The sequence below is a fragment of the Acinonyx jubatus genome, chromosome D1 (assembly GCF_027475565.1).
Source record: "Acinonyx jubatus isolate Ajub_Pintada_27869175 chromosome D1, VMU_Ajub_asm_v1.0, whole genome shotgun sequence".
Taxonomy (NCBI): Eukaryota; Metazoa; Chordata; class Mammalia; order Carnivora; family Felidae; genus Acinonyx; species Acinonyx jubatus.
The window spans coordinates 71490956-71509229 of NC_069390.1; positions in this window are offsets into that span (position 1 = coordinate 71490956).

An 18274-nucleotide genomic window follows, 5' to 3' on the forward strand; every position below is an offset into this window, starting at 1 on the left:
TTTTCTGACAGACATTTAATTTAGCATTATACCCTCTAGGTCCATCCACGCTGTTGCAAATGGCAATGTTTCATTCCTTTTTATGCCCAAGTAATATTCCATTATGTATATATGTATACCAACATCATTTTTTTGTTGATTCATCTATGACAAAAGAGGCAAAAATATCCAATGGGAAAAGCCTGCAATGTCTACCTTGTAACTATTTATTGAATCTGTTTTAGTTGTTTCAAATTGAGTTCCTGTTAGAAAGTCTGCAATTTTAAAAATTCCACATATAACTTCACCAAAAAAAATAAAATACCCAGAGATACATTTAATCAAGGAGGTGAAAGACATACTTTGAAAACTGTAAAGCACTGTTGAAATAAATTGAAGATGACACCAACTAATGGCAAGATATACCATTGTCATGGATTTGAAAAATGATATTGTTAAAATGTCCTCATTACCCAAAGAAATCTACAAGTTCAATGCAATCCTTATCAAACTATCAATAGCATTTTTCATGAAACTAGAACAATTAATCCTAAAATTTGTACAGAACCACAAAAGACCCTAAATAGCCAAAGCAAACTTGAGAAATAAAAGCAAACAAACTAGAGGTATCACGCTTCCAGATTTCAAACTATGCTACAAAGTAATTAAAACAGAATAGAGAGCCCAGATATAAACCCATGTTTAGATGGTCATTTAATCTATGACAAAGGAAGAATATGCAATGGGAAAAAGACAGTTTCTTCAATAAATGGTGATGGGAAAACTGGACAGGCAAAATATTGAAACTGGACCACTTTCTTATACCATATACCAAACACAAAATGTATTAAAGACTTAAATAGAAGACTTGAAACTATAAACCTCCTTGAAGAAAACACAGGCAGTAAGCCCATGGACATTGGTCTCAGTAATGCTTTTTGTGGATCTGTCTCCTTAGGGAAGGTCAATAAATAACCAAAAGTAAAATAGGACTACATTAAACTAAACAGCTTTCTTTTCTGCACAGTGAAAAAAACCATCAACAAAATGAAAAGGCAACCTATTGAAAGAGAAGATATTCACAAATGATGTATTTGTTTAAGAGCTAACTTCTAAAATACATCAACTCCTACAACTCAATCTCAAAAAACAATATGATTAAAACTGGGCAGAAGCCTGTATAGGCATTTTTCCAAAGAAGACATACAGATGGTCAACAGGCATGTGAAAAGATGCTCAACATCACTAATCATCAGATAAATGCAAATCAAAACCACAGGAAGAGTATGACTTCATACTGGTCAGAATGGCTATTTTCAAAAAAAAAAAACAAACAAAATAACAAGTGTTGGTGAGGATGAGGAATAAAGGAAACACTTGTGCATTGTTATTGGGAATATGGGAATATAAACTGGTACAGCCACCATGGGACAACAATATGGAGGTTCCTCAAAAAATTAAAAATCAAACTCCTATATGATTCAGCAATTCCACCTGTAGGTATTCAACCAAAGAAAATGAAAACACTAATTCAAAATAAATATAGGCATCCCTATGTTCAACGAAGCATTATTTAAAATAACCAAGATATAAAAGCAACCTAAATGTCTATTAATAAATTAATAGATAAACTGGTGTGAGAATATATACAAAACAGTATCACAGACATGAAAAAGAATGAAATCTTGCCATTTGTGGAAACATCGACAGACCTACAGGGTCTTAAGCTAAGTGAAAAAAGTCAGACAGACAAAGAAAAATATTGCATGACTTCACTTCCATGAGCAAATGAAAAAACAAAATAGAAACAGGCTCACAGACACAGACAATAAACTGATGGTTGCAAGAAAGGAGGGATGTAGGGGTGATGGACAAAATAGGTGAAGAAAATTAAGAGGTATAATCTTCAGTTATAAAATAATACATATGTATGTAATGTGCAGCATAAAGAATATAGTCAATAATGTAACAACTTTGTATGTGGCAGAGGAAACTAGACTTTGGTGATCACTTCATAATTTATATAAATATCAAATTACTCTGTTGTACATGGGAAACAAAAAACTTGGTAACATATTTGCAACAAAATTTGTAGAAACCTTTCAGAACAGAAGAATGTAATTAAAATGGGGATATGAAGTTGAGATGTAATTATGAAAATTGCTCTGAGTAAAATATACTATTAAAAATAATATATAATATACATAAAAAGTACATAAATTATTCCATTTATATAAAATTGTGAAAAATTCAAACTATTTCCAGATTCAGAAAGCAGATCAGTATTGTGATAAGGAGGAGATACAGGAGGAAAAGGATTAGAAAGGGGCATGAGGAAACGAATAAGTGATTGACATGTTCATTATCTCAACTGTAGTGATGTTTCTATGGTGGAAACATATCAAAAACTATGAACATTTTTTTATTTTTTTTATTATCCTACATGGACACTCAAAGATACCTTCATATTTTCTTTAAAAATTTTTTCAATGTTTATTTATTTTTGAGAGAGACAGAGTACGAGTTGGGGATAGGCAGAGAGAGAGGGAGAAACAGAATCCTAAGCAGGCTCCAGGCTCTGGGCTGTCAGCACAGAGCCCGATGTACGGCTCGAACCCACTAACTGTGAGATCATGACCTGAATTGAACTCCGACACTTAACCAAGTGAGCCCCCCAGGCACCCCTCCTCTTCTATTTTTGAGACAGACAGAGCTTGAGTGGGGGAGGGGCAGAGAGAGAGACACACACAGAATCCAAAGCAGGCTCCAGACTCTGAGCTGTCAGCACAGAGCCCAACTCAGGGCTCCAACCCCCAAACTGTGAGATCATGACCTGAGCCAAAGTCGGACGCTTAACCTACTGAGTCACCCAACATGCACCTCCATTTTCACAATTTTGCCTCTTCTAGATCTTTTATATTTTTTTTTCTAAATTTTAGTATCAGCTTGTCAGTTTTTAGAAAACAACCAGCTAGGATCTGAGTAGGAATTGAGATCAATCTACATACTAGTTTGGAATAACTGTCATCTTAATTTTGAAGGCTTGTGCCATGAACAGAACACATATATAAATTCATTTATTTTCTCTCAATGGTATTTTATTATTTTCAGCATGTACATATAGTTTCTTAGATTAAGAATTTATCAAATTAATTTATTGTTCACTGGAAGTACAGAGAAATACAACAGATTTTTATACATTCATCTTGAATTCTGTAACCTCATTAAATGCTCTTAGTACTACCTACAGTAGCTTTTGTGTAAATTCTTTCGATTTTATATAATCATGTCTCCTGGAAGTAAGGCAAAATTTATTTCTTCCTTTCCTATCAGCCTTTTTTTCTCTTTCTCATTGTACTGGCTCAGATCCCAAATACACTGCTGAGGAGAGGTGGGTAGAGTGCACATCCTTGTTTCTGATCTTAAGAGGAAAGTATGCAGTGTTTCTCCATTTAATATAGTAGTAGCTACAGTTTTTTATAGATGCTTCTAATTAGGTTGAGGAACTTTCCTTCTATTCCTAATTTTCTGAGTGTCTTTACTATAGATAAGTTTTTTCCTAGCTTATCAATAATTACAGGAAGTTCAGAAAAATACATGTGCTTACATATAAATATGTGCGTGTTATGTTTGCACACATATCTGTGTGCACAGATATGTACACAGATAAACATATGCATATACGTATACATAGATATTTAAATCACAGCACTGCTATGGAAACCCATCAATCAGGCCGCTAGAACAAGCTGGCTGTAGCAACAGTGAACCAATTAAGTTCATCTGAGGTAAAGCCTTTATAGTCTCCAAGCAGGAACCAGAATCTGAAAGTCAATACTGCTTTTCAATGTGAACATCAAAGCAAAATCTTCTGGCCACAAAGGCTCCTCCTCTCCTAGCCACACTCACAACTGCGCAAAAGTGATATTCTAATATTAAAGGGATGGTGAAAGATAGTAAAGATCCCCATTCCAAATTTTAAAAGGCACACATTGAAATTAAACAGCATAATCATGGACAAATTATCAGTCAGTAATGTGAGTAAAACCCATTTTGTAAGCATTAGTAGAAATAGGGCACTGAAGAGATACATGTCTCTTATTACTTATGTGATATATTAATCCAAGGTCAGAACTCTTAAGAGCCACAAACTGAAGCAGACAGCAAATGATGAACATCAGTACTGGTTGCTGGAACAGAGCTCCAATTAGATCTCTGGGTAACATTCATTACATGCTCTAAAATGACTTTCAGAATACATCGTTAAAACACAATGCCAGGCCAAATTTCTTTTTTAAGTAGAAAAAGGTTTTTTTTCCAGTTTATTTCAAAGATAGTTCACTTTATCAAATCCAGCTCCTTATTTACAAAACTAATTTTGAAGAGTTAATGTTTACGAGGGAAAAATACCATGTGTAAAGACATCCTTGGAAAGTTATCCTAACGTTTCTTTTGATAAACCATCATAGTTTTAAATAATCTTTGTGCCTGGGATATCTACCTTGGTCTTTTACATAAACCTGAGATCCCAAAGTTTTCGCCAGAATCTCTCTCTTCTATCCTTTCAGATAAAAAAAAAAATTAGTAAGTTCTACATAAAGACTCTTAATGTTCCCAAAACAAACAAACAAAAACAGTTTCTATCTTTGTCCAATACATCCTTCTTTCATTTTCATTGGACCATGGAAGATAAAAAGCACGAGGTTCACTGGGTGATCTCAACAACAATTTTAGTTTTGTCCTACAGTATCTATTTAATTCTCATTATTGTGGCTGGATTTCACTCTCAGGCCAGGCCCTTTTATTTATTTGAAAATAATAACTGCTAAGCTTTGAGGGCATTCCAGTGCCTCTGCTACTGCCATTTCCTTCTACCTGTCCCACTAAAGTGTACTTTAGCACTAAAGGCTCTTGGTGCAATGCAGTATGTGAAGAGAAATAGCATGTGTCACCAGACAGGACACTAATCTAGGGCAAAACCTTAATGAAACATGTTTCTCTGCTGCAACATGCGTGTGTATGTGTGTGCGTGTAATATGAATATCCTCACTACACATCCCTTTTATTGCTTTGCTTTTGGGGATATTCTTTTAATGCACATTCATCTTCCAGTCTTATGCTTAAAATGTTTTTAATCCAATCAAAAAATTTCAACACTATGACTTTTTTAAACCTTTGGTTTTGGATAGTTTGTCCCTAGCACTTTAATCCTATTTGAATCTTTCACAAATCATGAAGTCCTCAGCATACAAAAAAGAGCTACAAACCTGCACAGCTCATTTTCATTTAGCAAATCATTGAGTAAGTTGCTAGCTTCTGGGGAAACACTGATGACAAAACATATGTAGCCCCCCAGTATACTTCATTTTATTCTTGTCTGGCTCTATAATCCCAAATACAGTTCCATCATATAATCATTGGACCTGCATTTGGACTTGCCTTCTCCAGAGTTTGAATACCAGATTTTCAAGTACAAATTGACTCCGGTTGTCCACATGGCATGTGATACTCTGGTAGTCTCTGGGAAAAGTCTACATTCTAGTTTTCCACTCCCCAGCCCCCAGCACCATGGCCAACCTTCTACCTTAATCAGATTTGATTCCTCCCAACATATATCCAATAATCCTTTTAAAACAGTCCCCTCTGTATATACATATACACCTATGCACACAAAGGGCTTATTTGGAAAGCCTGGATAATTTTCAAAAAAAAAATTTTTTTTAACATTTATTTATTTTTGAGGCAGAGAGAGACAGAGCATGAACGGGGGAGGGTCAGAGAGAGAGGGAGACACAGAATCTGAAACAGGCTCCAGGCTCTGAGCAGTCAGCACAGAGCCTGACGTGGGGCTCGAACCCACGGACAGTGAGATCGTGACCTGAGCCGAAGTCGGAGGCTTAACCGACTGAGCCACCCAGGCGCCCCAGCCTGGATAATTTTCAAGTCTACACATTTTAAGAACTGCTTTGCTCTCCTTATCCTACTAATCACCTTGTTTCTTTTCACTTACTTCCCTTTTTTGCTTTAATCCTAGACCCTAATAATTAATGCTTTTATATTATTAATCTGAAAATATCTTGGTTCCGTGAACTTCAAGACCTCAAACCTATATTTTTCTGTAATTTTCTTTCTTGACTTTCTTTTTGTTATTTAATGTTTAATGTCTTATAGTCACCTAGAGACCAAGGTAATGGGTGCATTTTTATAAAATTAAAAATTAAATTAATAAATTATACACAGATGTGTCATTTCCTGTATATCTGCTCAGAGACTGAGGAAATGACTACATTTTCAGAGCCAGAATATAAATAAATGAGCATTTCAAAATATGGGTAAAGAATGCCATTATGTGGGCTAAATTCTTTATTTCATTTCACATTTTAAAAATATCACTTTCCACATCCAACAGACAGCAGCAGTGTGACATAAAAAAAAGATATAAAAATGGCCAGTGTCCTTTCATTACTCACACTTATTATAATCACTTCTGGGATGCAAGTCTTTGGTCTCATTTTCTCTGTGAAGGAGGCACTGGAATTTTAATGTCTGATACCCAGCATGGAGAACGGTGTGAAAGCCTCCTAAAAAAACTATGACCTTAGTGTGCAAGCTCTCACTCAAGTGGTTGTAGCAGAGACTACTACATGGGATTCATCAAAAAAGCTCTCCTAAAGGACAAAGCACAGTGGTCTCCTTTTCCCTAAACATTAGCAACTGTATGTTTTACTGTATGGGCGAAGATTCTAATGAGATGTGGCACATCCTAAATACATCCTTATAAGAATGATGGCAAGGAGAATTGAAAATATCGTTATCTCTTGATGATGGCAACACTATGGGTCTTCCCCAGAGCTCTTCCTGCCCCTACATAAGAGTTACAGCTTTCTTTTCATTTTCCATTCATTGTTGCTCACCAAAGTGCGCACTGTAATTCTTATATTGCTCACCCTTCCCATTTTTACTGGAGTTCTATGTTCATAGGTGACATCTTTCTGAGGTGGTGCTGAATAACAAGGCAAACAACAATAATGATGAACATTGTACAGTATAAACCTTAATCATTCAGTTAAGACAAAAAAAACGTTTAAAAATTGGTTTCTTTGTCTGTGTTATTTCACATAATCCTGATGCTTTGGGGAGAGAAAAAAAAACACTCCCTGAGGTTTTTTGCTACAGCTATCTTATAAATGATTCTCTTTGATCAAAATCTAGTGCAAGTTCTCTTTTTTTTTTAGTCATAGAGGCAATGATTTCATATTACAGTATTTCAACTCTTGACAGCTCAGTGGGAGTGAGGAAAAGGAGGAGGGGAATTATCTAAAGGAGAAGAAGAGATGGGGAGAAAAATTCAAAGTCAGACCAAAGATGACAGGCAAGGCATGGGAGCAGCTGTACAAACTGTCACTTGATGCCTTCCAGAGATTGGTGCGCTGAGGTGAATGACAACTTCTAATTAAAATGGTGGCTGATTATCATGTAAGAAGTGACACAATTTGTCTAAGACCTGGAGTAGAAGATGAATCACTTTTATTTGTAGAAAATTCTAATTTAAAGTAATGCATTTTTAGATGAACATCTGTGGTGTGTTTTTGATGGGAGACATGTGGTAATTAAATCCTTTTTATTTTGTGGCTGAAACGTTCATATTGTATTTTTGTCATGTATCAATTTTTATATTTCTATAAACAAGAATAAAGCAAGTCCTCAATGCTCACATGCAAAATTTAAAAAGTTTAGATAATGTAGAGTTTTTAAGTGCTGAAATTAGATCTCCAGATTATGATTGCAATTTCATATCTCCCCATGAAATCTACTGGAGTATTTTCAAAGCTAAATGACCTCTTTAATGGACTTCTATCTATTAAAGCTGATTCACAAGTTTCCTTCGGGGAAAATGGACAAGACTATCCTAGGAATACTTGCTGCCAGTTTTTAACTTTTTGGGAGCTTCAAAATACATAGCCTTAGTTTTGTTCTCTTTGGTGAATACTTTTTACAGTTAAGAGAAATATTTTCCAATCATATGTATACAGAAACTGATTTTACACTTCCATAGGAAAAACACACCTCTCTGATTCCAAATAGTTGTCCATGGTTTGCCAAAATTTGTGTGATTAAGAATGCCGTATGTGTGGGGGCCTAGGTGGCTCAGTCAGTTAAGTGTCCAACTTCTAGTTTCAGTTCAGGTCATAATCTCACCGTTTGTGAGTTCGAGCCCCACATTGGGCTCTGTGCTGATAGTGTGGAGTCTGCTTGGGATTCTGTCTCTCCCTCTTTCTCTGCCCCTCCCCCACTTGCCCTGTCTCTGTCTCTCAAAAACAAACTTAAAAAAAAATTAAAAAAAAAAAAGAATGCCATATGTGGATGGGCAAATATCTCCAGAAGATAAATAATGCTAAATAAGCAGACATGAACATACATATATCAGATATAATACATAATATATTAATATATAATATGATGTATAATATATACATTCATACAAACACACACATACACATATATGTGTGTAATATACAAATATATACCATAGATACACTTATGTAATTACATATACACATTATACACCTAGGTTATATCACATGTTCGTTCATATGCTATATGTATATATACATCTATCATAGATGCACAGGTATATCACATATATTAGTATATATGTATATATTACATATATACGTATATATCCTATATCTCCGATGTATATATAGATATATATATACATATAAATATATACACATATATATATATATCCATGTACACAGTGTATAGAGGATATATACACACATATATATAGTAAGTTATGTGTATGTGTGTGTACACACACATACCATTTGTCATATAAATGATGCTGTGTGTGTGTGTGTGTGTGTGTGTGTGTGTGTGTGTGTATGCACACAGAAATTTTGAACTATGGCTTTAGGAACCAAGTAATTGTTCCATTTGCTTTTCCCATTGGCTTCCTCTAATTTTGGTTTTTGCCTATTGGCTGCTTTTGCTAGTTTAAGTATATATAGCAATATCAGGCATGACCAAAATTCAGTTGGCCTCATTTATCGTAAGTGATGAATGCTCATGGATGAGGAATAGAAACCACATGTATTTAGATGAACAGTCTACTGAGAGCCAAGGCAACTGTATATGTTGTTGTTCTCATGAGATTTGGTTTCTCTATCACATTGTATTTTATGGGGTCAGTATGCACAGCGAAGAAAGGAAGAATACTTACTATATTTGTATTATCATTTTATAGTTTTATGTTAATAATCACTGGCAATCCATGGAATTATCCTTTGGAGGAAATACTGGCACACCGATTTCAGAGTGAGGGAGTAAATGCAAAAACAGGTTACACGTATTGGAAAACTGGTAAGACATGCAGCCTGAACTCAAACTCTGTTGCTCTGACTCCAAAGGTTCTTTATATTTTACCGTGCTCATTTTCTCAGTTTCAGATTCACGACTTGTGGAACTGTTCATCTGTCACTGCCCTTGCAGGGTTCAGAAGGAGACTGGTTGACAATAACTTATGAGCTCAAGTCTTTTTTGATGCTCCCTTTGCATTTGCTTAAAATACAAGTTAGTTTAGTCCCACAGAGGAAGAGGATTTATTGGGTGCAGCAGTTATAGAAGGATCATGATGGTAGATGTATGTTTTTTGATCTCTACTTCCTCCAGTGATGAGTGATTTTATATCATGTAAATAAAGCAAACAAGCTTCCATTTAATCTACAGGAAGATAGGGGCGCCTGGGTAGCTCAGTCAGTTGAGCGTCCAACTTCAGCTCAGGTCATGGTCTTGCAGTTCGTAAGTTTGAGCCCCGTATCGGGCTCTATGTTAACAAACAGCTCAGAGCCTGGAGCCTGCTTTGGATTCTGTATCTCTCTCTCTCTCCCCTCCTCCCCTACTCACACCCTGCCTCTCTCTGTCTCTCAAAAATAAATAAAGTTAAAAAAAATTTAATCTACAGGAAGATAGCAAGTAGCATATGCATTTGAGAGAGGTAATTTCTCAACAAACATGCTAATTATCAATGGTTATAAAGATGACTTTGACAAATGAACTTTATACGGGGTTCAAAAGAGACTCAAGTTAATTTGAAGTCACATCTGCAGTGAAGAAGTTCCATCTCCTTCTCCCAGTGTGTACCACAGTCACAGAACTAACTGCCCATATTGACTCAAATCAAAGAATGCCAGGGACAGTATAAAACCATCCTGTTTCAGGTAAGCTGACGGTAAAAGCAAAGGTGAATATGAGACCTAGAACTCAGTGATCCCATACACTTTCTTAAAATCACAGTATCCTCTGAGAGTTAAAAATAAAAGTAAAAAATAAGTAAGTTTCCACTCTCCATTCTATCTCCCTTAGAGATCCCTATCCCTTTCCAAAAAGGTTTATAAACCACAAAGTATTCCATATTCTCTAAGTTCTTGCAGCTAGGAAGCTTTTGATCTAACTTCCATCTCCTAACACATTGTCATTATCTTTTCACGGTTTCATAAGAAACCTAACCTCTTTTTAAATTATTTCCCTAGCAGTGTGAGTATGAGTATGTTTGAATATACGTTGGGTGATAGGGAAGGAGAGGTGATAAAGACAGAAAAACTTTTTAAAAGTTGGTTGATGTAATAACAAGAAAACACTAGATATTTCACACTGACCACTTTTCATCATAGATTTCAGCTCCCTGGCCAAGTAACAAACTATCTGAATGACTGATGTGTGCTCCCTTATGACTGAATTACTCAATGGTTACCTTTAAAGTCCCAGATCATTAAGGAATTGATGTCGAGAAAAGTGGCTTAAGGAAAACTGTTTTTCCAAATTTCTTAAAACCTTAGAGACAACTGAGATATAATATGAGGTAGAAAATGCTATTTCCAGTTATTTACCACTTAGATTGCAAAATCTCACTGATTAGCCGCCAGATCCAGGAGGGCAAGGGTCATGTCCGCAGTACTATGTATGATCAGTGCTTAACAGTCTGCAACAGATTCACATATATTTACTGGATGAAAAGAGAACTGTTTTTAGTTTAGCATTTTGTTTTATATTATCTTTCTGTGCCATTTTTGTGTTTCTGCCTCTAGTCTAATGTCGATATTTTTACTTCCCAAGAAGTTTGTGTCTTTCTGTTAATTGTACATACAGTTTAGCTTTACTATCCAATGATGAGTACATTAAATGTGTCAGGACTGTGTGGAGGAAGTCAGTAAAGTTCACCCATTCAGGGAAGATGCTGGAGCAACAAATCAAACAGAAATTTAAGGCTAGTGGTTTGGGAAACACAGATTGCCCCCTCTCCCCCAAAAAAGGGGGTGGGGTGGGTGGCTAGAAAATTAAAACTAATCATGTTTACATTTTCTTATAGGAATTGTACTAGATGTTTGATAGAAATTATCTGATTTAATCTTCAATGCAATAGTTTGACATATTCATTATCTTTTCTATTTTTTAGAGAAAATTTTAAGTGGAAAGAAATTATCTAATTTTTACAATGTCACAAAAAAAAAGGGAAAATCTAACTCAAACTCAGATCACATAGTTTTCAAAAACCTATATTCATTTCCATAAAGCACTGCCTTCGAAGTAATAAATAAAATAAAGGTTTTGACATATTTAAAACCTCTTCAACATCTATGTTTGCTCTAATAGTAATGCATCTTGTGACTCATTGGATTGGCAATGGTGAAGGATATAATAAGGTATACTTCTTAAAATATGTATTAAATAACTAAGAGTTGGATCCCTAACTCCCACTATATACAATAATTAACTCAGAATTAATTAAAAATTTAAATGTAGGAGCTCAAACTATGAAACTATAAAAAAATGTAGAAATAATTCTTCCTGATGGATTCGGCAGTAGTTTCTGAGATACAACACCAGAATTACATGTGATAAAGATAAAAATAGCTAAATTGGACTTTAATTAAAAAAAAAAAAACCTTTTGCATTTTAAAGGACCCTATCAAAAAGACATGAAAAGAAAGTCCACAAAATAAAAGAAAAATATTTGCAAATCATATATTCAAAAAGGACCTGGACAGCAAATATATAAAGAATTCTTACAACTCAATAATAAAAAGACAAATACCCCAACCAAAAATGATCTGAAGAGATGTTTCTCCGAAAAAAAAAATTATAAATGTCCAAGAAGCCCATGAAAAATTCTCATCATTAGTCATCAAGGAAATGCAAATGGAAACTTCAGTGAGGTACATATACACCACTGGGATAACTATGACCAAAAGGTCAGATAATAACAAATGTTGATAAGGATACAGAGAAATCAGAATCCTCATATGCTGCTGGGGAGAATGTAAGAGATATAAAAACATGTCTATACAATACCTTGTACATAAATGTTCAAAGTAGCTTTATTCGTGATAGACAACAGGTAGAAGCAACACAAATTCCCATCAACTAATGACTGGATAAAAATGGAATACATCCATACAATGGGGTATTATTCAGCCAAATATAGAAGTGAAGTATTAATAAATGCTGTAACATGGATGAATCTTCAAAACATCAGGCTAAGTGAAAGAAGCCAGTCACAGAAGACACATATATGATTCCATTTGTATGATATGTCCATATTAAGAAAAATATAGTGAAAGGAAGTCTATCAAAGATTGCCTAGAGCTGGGTTGACAGCTAAGGGGTATGGGGCTTCCACTTGGGGATGATGAAAATACTCAAATATTGTGATGATGGTTACACTATACTTTCTCTTTGATGTGCATTTTGTTGTAATAAGTCGTTTGAGTTACATAAATAAAATGCAGGCTTTGAAATAATGTCAATAATAGACTCAATGTGATACAAATCTAACATTGTATAGCATAAAGGGAGCAGACTTACAAGTCAAATCTATTAGGGGTGATCTTAGAGTACACAAAGCAAATAATCTCTTGTATAGACAGTAGTAACAGGAAAGGAAAAAGAGGTGGGGATAATTTTCTGAAGTCAAGCTAACATTTAAAATCATAGCATCAAAACAATTTTTTAAGGAAAAAATGAAGAACAATGAAACCAAACATGATACCCTTTTCTATGGATTTGCATCAAGTCTAAGAATCTTTCAAAGAGAGCATTAGAGAAAGCCAGATTCAGTTAATTAAGGATAGAGAATGAGATGCAACACTTTGCCTTTCAGACCTTGGGTAATTCAATATTTAAAATTCAGTTCATACTATGTGGCACAGAAGTAAAATGAGCGATAGGTTATCTTTCTTTGTCCTAAAGAATCTCAGAGTCTAGTTGTAAGTATATGTATGTATGCACACACACAATAATGTCAACACTACCATACAGGCATATACACTAATGGCAATAGTGTGTTGCATATGGAAGTATATCCAATAGCTATAGCATGATTAACTTTAGCTGATGGATATGAGGTAGAGTGAGGTGGTCAGTATAGACAGAAACATGCCCTATAAATTTAGGATACTATTTGAACCAGATTTTGAAAGCTGTGTAGGTATTTACCAGTGAGACAAGGTTTCAAGACAAAATTTTTAGCACAGTGAACCAAATTCATATATACAGTGGGATTTGGGGAAAATGACAAAGAAAGCTTAAATTGCGAGAAAAAAATCCAGTAGAAAGCCCAAGAGTGAAAACAAAGTGAGATAAGGCCAAAGTAAGTAGACATCGGGTCATAACCCTGAAACAGGCTCTTTAGAACACAAAGTAAGACTTTATCCTATTTCATTGTTTAGAAATTACTAAGGCAGGTTTTAGATTTAGATTAGATGCTAGCCAGATTCTGGTTCTAAAGTGGTCACGCTATTCAAATTATCAGATTATCAGTAAAGATAAATAATAAAACAATTTTTATTTGCAACTACTATAAACCCAGCACTGTGTAAGACACTCTAAACGGATTTATTGATAATCTCATCAACAGAACTGTATCAGGTGATGAATTATATTCAGACCAGTGTAAGTAATTCTTTCAAGATTGAGGAGATAATAGTGGTAAAGATTCAAACCCTAGTAAATGATTTAAAAATCTAGGTTTTCCTCATTATGCCTATATGCATCTCCAAACCACCTTAATGTATTACCTCATGCTTATGGGAGTGTTTGTGATCTAGACCTAGACAGGCTCATTAGGTGAAACAGATTCTCAGCAGTTTTTGGGTAGGCATGGACAGGACATCCAGGTTAGTATCAGAACATGATAGAAGATTCAGTCACTAGTCTTCAACAGGAAGCTAACATAGGTGTAAGGCACAGCAAGAACAAATGAAGGCACAATAAAGAGATGAAACAAAGTGGGGAAGCATTAAAATTCTAGAATTAAGTCAGAGATCCGGTAGAGATCCTCTCTTTGGAGGCAAAAGAGATGCTAGAAAGAGCATTAGGAATGAATCTAGCACCTGAAATTAAGCATGAAGACCAGTGAAAGACAAAATTTAAAGATATGGTATGAGGTTTCATAACCAAATTACAGACATAGAGGTATCAGAGTATATAAAACTGCAAGTTCGCCATGATTGAGCACTGATCCAGAAACGTAACACACTCTACACAGTAATAACAACAACAAAACATTTTTGCTGTACTTGTAAGCAGATTCCTGATAGGTGGTGTGAGCTGGAGCTAGGGAAGTTTCCTGTGAGAATCTAGAGTCGATCTTCAGAAGTAATTAACAGGAACAGCCTGCTTACAAGTGGGGACAAATAGTTCTGGAGTTTGGGGAGTATTAGGTATGGGTCGAGAATACTGGCCATTGGAATACACAAAATCATAGTTCAGTAATCATAGGCAGAGTTAATCAAAACAAAGTCTGGCTGAACTCCCCCTGGCCAAAAGGGGGAGTGTGGCTGAAATCCATTCATGATCTGTATACCAAGCCACACACACTTGTTTCGGGTTGAAATCGGCCCAGAGGAAAGGGAACTAGAGATTATTTGCCAAGGAGCAAGCCTTGATTTTAGAGGACCTGAAGGTAGTGCTTTTTACTACATTCACCCACGTGAGACTTTCTTTTTTCCACCAAAACTCTCCACAATCTAGCAAATAGTTCTCATCTCAAGACAAGCTTGCAATTCAGTGGAAATCTCTAATCCCACATAAAGGATGGACTGGATAACATTCCTCAACAATTTAGAGGATTTAATCCAGACTCTTGGGTTAGTTTTCAGGGTACATTATAGGTACAGAGAAAACGGGAAAGAGACAGTTATCCTAACTTGAGAGTATCGAAAGAATGATTGACACAAAGAAATTATTATTATATAAAAAAAGAATAAGAGATCTTTAGTCATATTATTTTAGCCCAAATACAGATTATATTTAGTCCAAATACAGCCCAAATACCATCTATTAATAGTATAAACTCAAGAATGGTAATTAACATCTCTCCTCCTAAATTTTCTCATCTGCAAGTGGACAGAATAATGATCCATTATTCAAAAAGTTTTAATGAGAACAAAGTAACACATGGTAAAATTTTCAGCAAAATACGTGGTACCAGGAAAGGACTCTTTTTCCCCTTTCTCACTCTCTCTCATTTGTGTATTTATCCACCCATACATATTCACACATGTAAAAAACTTGAGCAAACCATTTAACTTCCGCAGGCCTCAATTTTTACATTTTAAAAATCAGAACAATATACTTTCTTTCTCAAAGGGTTATCATGAGAATTAAAATATTGTTAGATTAATAACCCATAATCACAAAATGTGCACTTATCAATATAGAAGAATGGGTGGCAACATTAGAAGTTTACAATACACAAATAAGCAATGCATATTGTAATCAGCCAGACAAAATACATCAGTTTTACTGAAGCTTTTAAACCAGACTAGATATCAATATTCAAGTACAGCTTCAAATAATAGAAAACGGGGCACAGCATTCCACACCAATAACCTGGCAGACAAAAGTAGCAGGTGAGGAAATGAATGTGTGTCTGGGAGAGGCAGTTGATTAGTGAGACTACAGACTATGGTATACAGAATAATATAAGTGAAGGTGAATCTAGAAAAATAGTTTGGACCTGATCGTGCAGTACCTCACATTGCAGGTAACGAGTACAATGGAATTAGATAGCAAATTAGGTTTGATTAGCTCTTCTAAAAGATAGTATTACACTGACACAATTTACCAGCAACAGGCCAGACTAAGAATTGATTTCTACTTCCTGCCACCTACTTCGCAGCTTTGTTATAAATACTACAAGGCATGATACGTAAAGAACCTGGTGTATTCCTGGAACTCAATAAATAATAGATACAATTATGAAACATGTAGGAGGCCATTTTAATATATACAAGATGAAATATTTTATGTGGATCATAAACATGGGAAAAGTATTATTTCAAAGGATTATACATATTATACATTAAGTACATTGCTTAACATATCAAACCTTTAAATTTTAGTTCTTTAAACAATAATTAAAACAACTATTATCCTAGTGAGAAATAAATAATGTACATGAAAGTCTCTTGCTGCTTGCGAAGTGTGATTTTTAAAGTGATCATTTAACCCAATGTAAGTTGGGATGAGGGTATTTTTTAGTAATAAACCCATGACCAATTCATAAATCACTATAAATTGAGTTGGTAAAAGGCTTCCATAGCCTGGGAAAGTTTATGAAGCCAATAAAGTAATCAAGAGTTTCTAGACTTAGGTGAGATTTTAGTTTGAAAGTGGCCAAGAGAAGCTAAATCTTTTTTATTTTATAAGCACTTATTGAGTACCTACTATGCAAAAGCCTCTTGGTAACTGCTGTGACCACACAGAAACGACAGTCACAAATTCTGTGCCAGCTTCATTTATCTTTTTGGGCAAAATTTACAGCCTTCCTGTTTGCCAAGATACGGTGCCCAGAGCTATACAAGCCCTACTGAGTAGTCTGCCAAAGATGTCAAATGGCCCTGAGCTGGTTTCCCCAGCCTAAGAGAGGTATTGAATTATCCACATTTCCTTTGGGATATGTTGCCCACAGCTCTCAGTTCAAGACATCAATCAAGAATCAATTGTGCCACTTCCTCCCCATCTTCCTGCCCTCTTTCTATCAATAATATCCTTACTGCTCCCCAGGCTAATGCCTTGGCTGTCAGCACTTACTCTTAGTCTGCCTCTCACAGAGAAGCAAAGTCAATCCAGAGCAGTGCCAATCACAACCCCTGCTGGCACCAGACTTCACTTCCACCATAGTTACAGCTCCCACAAATCACAATTGCGAATAAAACCTAGACTGAATGCCATAGACAAACACAATTTCAGAACAAAATGAACATTTCAAACACCTAGTAAGTTATTATGCTGTACAATTCTTTAAAGCTGATTTGTTTTCCTTTGAATTGGCCAACTTATCCTGATACAAACAATTATATTGGCCTATTAGTTCTCTCTCCACTAATTTTCCCCCAAATTAGTGCTTCCATTTGGCAAGCCTTTTTGAGAGTCTATTGAATTTTAGTAACAATGAAAAATATGAATAAGAGATAGTCCCTACTCTGGAAGACCACCTAAAGGCTGTGAGAGTGAAGTAAAAATATAACTGCAAATCCTGATTTCAGGGACAGGAGATTGCCTAGGATATCAATCTATACTGGACAGTAAAGTATCTGGAGTGTTAAAACATCTCTGAGAATATAAAAAGAACAAAACACTGCAATCATTGGTATTAAAGGTTTTGGAAGGAATGCTTTGATAAGTCACTTGGCATGGGATGATAACATCTCCAAGGGGAATGCTATTTAGTCTGAATTGCTTCTGAATTGGTTAATTGTGGGATTTTTATTTTTACTTGACAAAGCACACATATGAGGGGCCAGATGTCAGTGGTCATGAATGATGGAGGAGAGGCTGCATGCAACTATAAACATTCTTCCACCATGTTTTACCTCTATGTTGTATAGGTCCACTCCTGTAAATTAAAATTAAATACTAATTTAGATTTAGCTTCATATTAGCCCCTTTTTCTCAAAATGACCACCACCCAATTTATGTGTATCATCATCTAATAAAATTCCTTCCTAATTTACTGGTCATATAGAAATAAAGGAAGGATCCTGTCATAGTCCTACCAATAACAAGCCTGCCGTCCCAGTGCAATGGAGAAGTGTATCTGCTTCTCCACAATGCATGTGTCCCTGCCTACACTCTGGATCTCATCCCTTCCCCCTTACATCCACATCATTTATCTGTATTGTGGCTCTCATTTTATATCCCTCTTTCCTCCCCAACCCCTAGTGCCATTCTATTCTGGATTATTCCCTCATGATAAAAAACAAACTCCCTACCATGGACAGGAAAGCAC